The sequence below is a fragment of the Maniola jurtina genome, chromosome 22, assembly GCF_905333055.1.
Source record: "Maniola jurtina chromosome 22, ilManJurt1.1, whole genome shotgun sequence".
Taxonomy (NCBI): Eukaryota; Metazoa; Arthropoda; class Insecta; order Lepidoptera; family Nymphalidae; genus Maniola; species Maniola jurtina.
In genome coordinates, this window is record NC_060050.1 from 7,264,025 (window position 1) to 7,273,189 (window position 9,165).

Sequence of the window (9,165 nt, forward strand, 5' to 3'; positions counted from 1 at the left end):
ATTTCTGTAACGTTTCATTCGGGATATTGCTTGACATATTTTGCACTGTGAACTTTGTGTGGCCGAATTGAGAATTTAGATGTATGCTATTTTGGTAACCCAAAAGTTAAAAGCTTATGATAATTATATATTTAAATAGCTTTTAGATCTTTTATAAAAATCCTTGGAAAATTGGACTCTGGAGACATGATCAGAAAAACAATTCCTATAAAATACAATCCTAAAAATTCCTTCAAATGCAAAATGCTTAAAAGTTAAAACATACACAAATTTGCGGTTATTCACTTCTTTTTATCCCGATACATCACAATTTATAGAATAGGAGGCCGACGTCTTAACCACGCTGCTATTTCTATACTTTTTCTGAATTCTGTGAGCAGAAAGTATCAAATCAGTGCAAGAGTTTACAAGGCTGCATACATTATACAGCCGTATTTGCGAGATCGAAATTTATCTTTTCACATGCGAAAGTTGTTTACTTTCTTTAAATTTGCCACTCTCAAGACTGTTTGAAGTCGGTTGCAAAATATTGAATTTTATACGAGTGAGTATAAACTGGTATAAACTTGAAAAGAACCACAGTATGACTTCTGTCACGTTCCATTTACGGTTTTGCTTGTTTTTGCTCTTAAATGTAACTTTGCATTTGCGATTTGAACTGTAAAATCTTTCTGATAGATAGGTAAGGTAATTAAGTAGAGCTGTGATAGCTTAGTGATTAAGATGTCCGCTCTTATTCGGGAGGTCGAGGGTTCGAGCCTGGGCTCTAACTTTTCGGGGTTCAACGAAATCTAACTAAAAATATCGTAAACAAAGCGCGTTTGGTATAGACTTGGTCAACCTTTCCTCACTCCAAGAGGAGACCAGTGCTCAGTAGTGAGCCGGCGATTAGTTGATCATGAAGGTACTTAAAATTTCCGAGTATTTCTCTGGCGCAGTGGTGACCGCTTTAGTATCATAAATGGAAAACCCCAAGTTTGGACTTCGTCTGTGATGGCGTTTGCTGGCGCGCGTGCTGTGCTTGTTTGGAGTGTTTTTTTTTTGTTAAGAGTGGCTGGTTTTTGTGTTAGTTGGTGTTTTTTGGTGGTGGAACTGACTGGGAAGCGCTCTAAAGGGGCACCGCGCGTATGTTGGCGGGCGCCGGCGCAGACGGAGTCCATACTTGTATAAATTCAATAACTTGAAAATATCACAAACTTGACAATGGCTAATCAGAGTAAAGCCAGATTTAAAGAAAAAAAAAACCCCCAAGTTTGATTTCCAGTATGAGAAGTTAATGATTTTTAAATAATTTTAATAAATACCGTAAGTATTGTACAAACATTATAATCATTTTATTAGCGATTAAATATATAAAACTGTTGGTTTCAAAACTACTTTTCAGGTAAACAGTAGCAGCAAAATTCAAACTGAAAGTATTTTCCGCTTCAACATTTTTGTAGAAAATTATGCATATTGTATTATCTATCAAATTTTGCTATCAACTTTTAGCCATGTTGCCCTACTCAACCAATTGTAATTTATCGGAAACGCAGTGCATTCAAATTCGCTGATAAAATATCTGAAAGCGCTGAACTGAATCAACTGGATCCTATCATTGGTATAATGAACCAGAGAGATGTTGTATGCTAGAGCGTGCCTCTAAAAATCGTTTCTAAAAATATAAATAGCCTCAACCTAACTGCAGGTCTACAAGTTCGCTCCTAGTCGTGCTTTTTGTCATTCAGCAAATAATTGGCACTGAGACTGCTTTTACGCTATATTTATCATATTATGCTGTTACTTTTATGATACTCTAACAGAAGTATCCAAAAAGATGTTTACTTGCGGCCAAAATTAATAATATACTTACAATGAATCCTATCACTAACCCGTCGATAGATTACGGATAGATTGATTATTTATATTAAGTAATTACTCTCACGTCCGTGTTCAAAATAGAGACATATAAAAGCCAAAAGAGATATATTATACTTACATACATAAAAATAAATAAACCTACATACACGTTATATAGGCATATCTGCACCGGGCGGAGGATTTGTTACCTATATTTATTAAAATTATAAAATCAAAATATATTAATTTTACGTAGATCAAAAGCAGCTGTCTCTTATGCTGTACCTAGCTACGTAGACGTATCTCTACCTACAACGATTAGGAATGAAGTTCTTAGCTCAGATAGCTCTTAAACCATTTTTTGACGCCTGATGTATGAGGTTTGCTACCTACTCCATAGAGATCATCTCTATGTAATGAACGCTTAAATATCTGCATTTCGTTTCAATAGCTCCTGATTTGTAAACTTTATTTTCTACTTTTGTAGAATGTAGGCAAAGACAAGTTTCATAACCGACAGAACCGACGGCCGTTGGGGCAGACGTGTTCTGGAGTGGAGACCGCGTACCGGTAAGCGCAGTGTGGGACGAACTCTAGCCCGCTGGACCGATGACCTGAAGAAGGTAGCGGGGAGCGGGTGGATGAGGAAGGCGGAGGACCGTGTTTGCTGGCGCACTCTTGGAAAGGCCTATGTCCAGCAGTGGCTGATGGAATGCAATGGAAAAGTAATATAGGCTAAAATTAAAAATCAGTTGCTCATATGACAAAAATGACACAGGAAATTGCTGTTGTATATTAACTGGATCGTCTAAACGGTCATAACATTTGAAAGCATGGATACTTAAACAATAAGTACAAAGAGCCAGCTGAAGGTTACAATTATAATTTCAAGCGTTAATAGCAGTTCTAAATGTGTACCCAACGACATTCGCCTAATTGAGAGTAATATTCTGATACGCCATTTAACATAATCGTTACAGACGCTTTAATCCCATTTAAAAGACGTATTACACCAGATGAAATTTTAGATGAAAGTATAAGCGTTGACAGTTTTTCTTTAATATTGAGATTGGTTTTCCTTTCTTAATCTCTTGTAGATTGTGGAATATTATTAAAACAAGTGTTTTGATATTTTGTTTGTATAGCACAAGATTTTATTATATTACAGGATGATGCCCGCACTTCGTCCACATGGAAACAGTTTTTGAAAAATTTCAAGGTAACTTTCCGACTTCCCAGGATAACAAGCCTATATCCGTAGACGGAATGCAAGTTCTCTCTGTACCTAACTGATGATGCTCAAAACAGTCCACGTGGATTTCAGTTTTTTTTATAATCCTATAAGAATTCTTAAATCTGGGATAAAACATAATTACTTAGCCTAAATCGGTCTCCGGGATATAAGCTATCTTTGTACCTAATTTATTCAAAATAAGTTTAAAAAATGGCCGTGATATGATAACAGACAGACAGACACACAGTCGCATTTATAATTTTAACTATGGATGTAACCTAAGAAGTAAAAACTCCAGCAGCACAAGCGCAATTACTGCGAAATCGACGAAGCGTTTCAAAAGCTGCAAGAGAATACTGACTAAACTCGGGCTACAAATTTTTCTCCGTCAACTAAACCATTGAGATATAAGAATTAAAATTGATCCCAGGACTTTTAGATTCTAGATGATAGGTCAGTACTTGACTGTGTTATTTTTTATTTTTTATCTTTTAGTCTTCCAGCAATCCTGAGATGACGGCAGTTTTCTGTGGTAGCTAAGTACAAGTTGTCTCACAGTGAAGAATGGGATCAGGAGATCATTTCCTCAGGACAATGCCAATGGGCGATGGACGTGAGGGATGCGCCGTACTTATTTTCAAGACAGAGCCACTCAATTTGTGTTAAGAGAGATAGAGCAACTGAGGGAGGTTGATTCATAGACAATCTACATAATTTAATCTAAGTATATCACAGGAAATTTTTTATGCGAATCAAAAATTGCGGAACCGGCATGCAGGAAATTTCCTTCAAATATAGGTAAACACTAATATTTTTTTTTAATGTCCTGACAAGTCTATTATCGTAAATTCTCTAACATGTAGGTATAAAAAATGTCTGTGATGCTACACACGGACTGACGGACTATATACCTATAACAATAAGGGCTCTTAAGGTGCCCACGCACTTGAACTGAACTGCAGCTGAATTGCGCGTCGCGGCAGCAGCGCCCTGCACGATATTCTCCCAGCCGCGACGCGCGTACTGCGTAGCGCGTCACTGCCGCGCGTCGCGGCTGGAGAGAATATCGTGCGGGGCGCTGCCGCGACGCGCAGTTCAGTTGCAGTTCAGTTCAAGTGCGTGGGCACCTTTAGTTTTTAGTGCGGAATCCTAAAACATAGGTATACCTACGCACCACTGCGGCAGTTATACAACATACCATCAAAAAATATTGTGCCATCAGTCTTCATTTCTTTTTTTCATTGTTTTCAGTATATTTCATGCTTGTCAACGTTTTTTCAATCCGCAATTTGATTTCCCTCGGGCACGTTAGTTGGTAATGTTCATTTGGATTGGAAACATCAAAATAGCTTATTCAAAATATATTATCTTAAATAGCTCTCGCCCACGTCTGCGCCCACGAAAACATAATAATAATATGGAATATATTATACCTATCTTACTCTCATTATAAGTGGAATACCAAATTAATGAAACAAATTAACCCACGCACTAATTTGGTAGGAAGGTTGGTCTTACAAGTACAGGAATAAATCTGAAAACCGCGAATTTGAGGTTACATCATTTTTAAAAAAAGTGTTTCAATTTTCAAAATAAGATAACTATACCAAATTGGGTATCATATGAAAGGGTTTTACCTGTACATTCTAAATCAGATATTTATTTATTTTTATGCATAATAGTTTTTGATTAATTGTGCAAAATGTTGGAAAAATACCCGAGTACGGAACCCTCAGTGCGCGAGTCTGACTCGCACTTGGCCGGTTTTTTGAGGAATATAATTATACCTACGACTATGAAGTCTTCAGTCTAAAAGGTTTCCCAATTTTAAAGAGGTTTACAAATATAAAAAGTACTTATATATTTAATTTGCGTTAGATGTTAGATTGTGCTAAAGATAGGTACAACTCCCGGCGCAGTGGTGAGGGCTCTGGTATAGTTTGGTGGGAGGCTGATGCCGTGGCTAGTAACCACCCTACAAGTAAAGCCGTGCTGCCAAGCGATTGGAGTTCCAGTACGATGCCGTGTATAAATCAAAGGGATATGGGTTTTAATAAAACTGCCGTACCCCTGCCAATTTAGACCACTTTCATCTGCAGATCTTCAGACTGCAGTATCGCCACACCAGGAGAGATCGCAGTCAAAGACTTTTAATGGAATAAAAAAGGTATCAGTCCAACAAGATTTGAAGTTTTCAGGTGACTGCTTTATTAGGCAATACTTCAAGTTCAAAGTAGAAGCAATAATTTTATAAAGATAATAAAAGAAAGATTTCATTATTATAATCATTTCAAATATAATATAAAAGGAAATGTAATAACTCACTGACTAACTGATCGACGGATCTAGAAAGCCGTTTTGCATGGAAGTTCCTTTATAATGTAAACCCTTCTTCTTCTTCTTCTTCTCTTCTGGGCTGGTTTCCGCACTTAAACGTTTCCGTCTGTTGTGCGTGTGTTGCCCCTCCCCGCCGAAGTCTTCACTCCAGCCATCCAAGCTCGCTCCAGAAGCCAAGTAGACCGCCCAGGTTGCCGAGGACTTCATGGAGTGAGGTTGGGGAACCCAAATGGCGTTCTCGTTGTTCTGCCACGACCATGCACTCCAGGAGCACGTGCGTCGGCGTTTCATCGACCTCCATGCAGGCCCTGCACAGAGGACTGTCGGTAACACCTATAACGAAAAGGTGTTTGTTTAGTGGGCTGTGCCCTGTTATGAGTCCCACCACCTTCCTAAGTTTACCTTTGTCCAGGCGTAGTAGTTTGTTAGTTTGTCGTTGATCTATATTAGGGAAAGCCTCTTTGGCTTGCCTGCAGTCAGTTGCGGTTGCCCATAGTTGGGAATGTTCTTTAAGTGTTAGTTCATGCAACCAAGTTTTATACTCACTGAAGGGTATGGGTACAATAGGCTGTGGCCCTGTCACCTTCAGCGTCGTAGCCTTGCGTGCTAATGCGTCCGCTGCCTCGTTTCCCTGGTCCCCATCATGTCCTTTGACCCACCGTAGAGTGATGTCATTCGACATGGCGAGTGTTTCCAGAGCCTTATGGCAGTCTTGTATGAGTTCGGAGGTTGTCGAGAATTTAGCCAAAGCTTTGAGAACAGCTTGGCTATCTGAGTTAATGTTAATCTTAAAGTTTTTTACCTGTCGATTTGCCATTGCTATGGCTGCGGTTGTAATGCCTACACACTCTGCTTGGAAGACAGAGTTGTCCTTACCGAGTGCGTGACTTATTTTCATGTTTAGTTCTTGGCAGTAGGCTCCTGCTCCTGTGCCAGTTTTTGTTTTGGATCCGTCGGTGTACACTTCTATTGCATCTCGTGTTGACTTCGGATCTATGTTTATCTCTGGATATATTTTGTATGGTTTGTCCAGCATGTGTTGTTTCCTGGTTCTATCGCATTTCCACTCCAGGCGTGGTTCTTTGGTTATGCTTTGCACTAGAATTTTAGTGTGCCTTGTGTTCTGTTCTTTCCATAGACCTGAGGTTTTCAGTCTCAAGGCTGCGAGCGTTGCTTCTTCTTTGATTTGTAAGTGTAAGGGCGGGATCCCCAGTATGACTTCCAGTGCTGTTGTTGGTGTGGTACTCATGCAGCCTGTAATGGCGAGGCATGCTTGTCGTTGAAATTTCTGTAGTTCTTGCTGGGCGGTTGTAAGAAGAGTTCTCGGCCACCATATCAAAGCGGCGTATGTTAATGAGCTTCTTACTACCGCTAGGTATAACCATTTTATTATCTTTGGTTTAAGCCCCCATTTTTTTCCCAGCATGCGTTTACATTGGTTTAGTATCATAAGCGATTTATTAATTTTATCTTCTGTATGCCTTTTCCAGCTGAGCTTGCTGTCCAGAGTCACACCAAGGTACTTTACCTCAGTGGACAGTTTGAGGCTTGTGTTGAACAGAGTTGGTGGTTTGGTTAGCTCTATTTTCCTTTTGTTGGTAAACAGAATCATCTCTGTTTTCTTTGGATTTACGGTAAGTTCATTTTCATTGCACCATCTTTCGATTAAGCGCAATGCCCGTTGCATGACTTCATATAGTGTGTTCTCTAGTTTGCCACTGATTAAGATGGTGAGATCATCAGCATAACCAATGGTGTAAAATCCGCTTGTGTTTAGTTTGTTTATCAAGTCGTCAACTACAAGGTTCCACAAGATTGGTGATAGGACACCTCCTTGAGGGCAGCCTCTCGCTACTATGCCTTTTGTGACTCCGTTGATATCTAGTTGTATGATTCTTAGTTCTAGCAATGCTCTTATCCAGCTGCGTATAGTTCTTGGCGCCCCGTATCGTCCCAAGGCCCTGTCTATGCTATCAAAGGTAGTCTTGTCGAAAGCTCCTTCGATATCGATGAAGACACCCAGTGTTGATAGTTTGTTTTCTAGGTCATGTTCAATTTTGCCAACAACAGAATGCAGAGCGGTTTCCGTTGATTTGCCAGTGCTGTAAGCATGTTGGTGTGAGTGTAGAGGTACATATCTTAAGGTTCCATCCCTGAGATACCGATCAACCAGTCTCTCGAGTGTTTTCAGTAAAAATGATGTAAGGCTGATAGGCCTGAAGGACTTTGGTAAAGTGTAGTCACTCTTTCCAGGTTTTGGTAGAAAGACCACCTTTACTTCTCTCCAGGCTGTTGGGATATATTTATATGCTATACAGGCCTTATATATTATTTCCAGCCATGGTGTCAATTGAAGTTTTCCCCATTGTAAAAGTGCAGGGAAAATGTTGTCGGTCCCCCCTGATTTAAAAGGGTGAAAGGTGTCAATAGCCCAGCTGATTCTATCTCGCGTGACTGTGTTGTTAGCAAGATCCCAATCCTCATCTGTGGGATGGTTTCCTAGGTTGTGTTCCCAGTCTGCTGAGTCTACTATTCTACAGCCAGGGAAATGCGTTTCAATGAGCGTTTCGCTTAATTCTTTGTCATCCTTAGTGTACGTTCCGTCAGCTTTCCTCAGCGAGCCGAGTGTGCGGGTGTTGTCGTCTGCTAGAATCTTACGTATGCGGGCTGCAGTATCGCTCGACTCTATGCTTGTACAAAACTTTTGCCACGAGGTTTTGTCTTTTTCTCTGACGCGTTTGTTGTATTTGTATTGGGCTTCCTTGTAGTTGTCCCAATCTTGTTCTTGTCTGGTGTTTTTTGCTCTGTTGAAAAGATGTCTGAGGTTTTTCCTCATTCTTTCCAGATCTGGGCCCCACCAGCTGTTTTTTGACAGTCGATTTGTGTTGATTTTCTTCAGAGGACAAGCTTGTTCATAACTTGTCTTAATGCACTCCGTTAGTTTGTTTACGTTTTGTTCGATGTTGTCTATATCGTCGATGTCGTTAGGTTTGTTTGTACCTATCTGATGCGTTAGCAAGGTTTTGTATTTTAGTCTGTTAGTTTTCCTTGGATTTCTCTTTGGTGCGTGTTGGGTTATCATTAGATCTAGCTCATAGCATATCCGCCTGTGGTCGGAGAGCGAAGGCTCGTCGCTGACATGCCAGTTCTTTACTTGGTCTGCAGCTCTGGTTGACGCTAAGGTTAGATCGATTATGGTTTGGTACCTACTCGACACGAAAGTCGGTTCAGTGCCCTTGTTAGTAATTGTTAGGTTGGTTGTTAGTAGAAAGTCCATGAGAGTCTCACCTCTTTTGTTGTTGGCTGTGCATCCCCACAGGTAGTGATGTGCGTTGCTATCGACAGAGATAATTAGATCTATGTCGTTGTCCTCACAATGTGTTGTGAGGTCCACCAGTTCTTTTGTTGGTATTCGGTCTTCTATGGGCATGTAGAGTGAGACTAGGACCACTGGTCTTGGTGGTAGTCCCACGCCCTGTTGTATTCCATTTTTTATTTTGACTGCTGTCAGATCTCTGGAACAGTATTGTGTTAGTAGTGACGCTGTAATGCAGCGCGGAATGTAAATGCATGTTCTTGGTGCTTCGTCATTGCAATGTGAAAAGATCTTACCATTGCAGCTTCCGAAACCGCATATAGTTTTACCCCTGACCCACGGCTCCTGGATCAGTGCGATGGTCTCGGGTTCAACCTCCAGCTGCCTTCGTAGCGTGGCCGTGGCGAGATGTTTGTGCTGGAGGTTGGTCTGGATAATT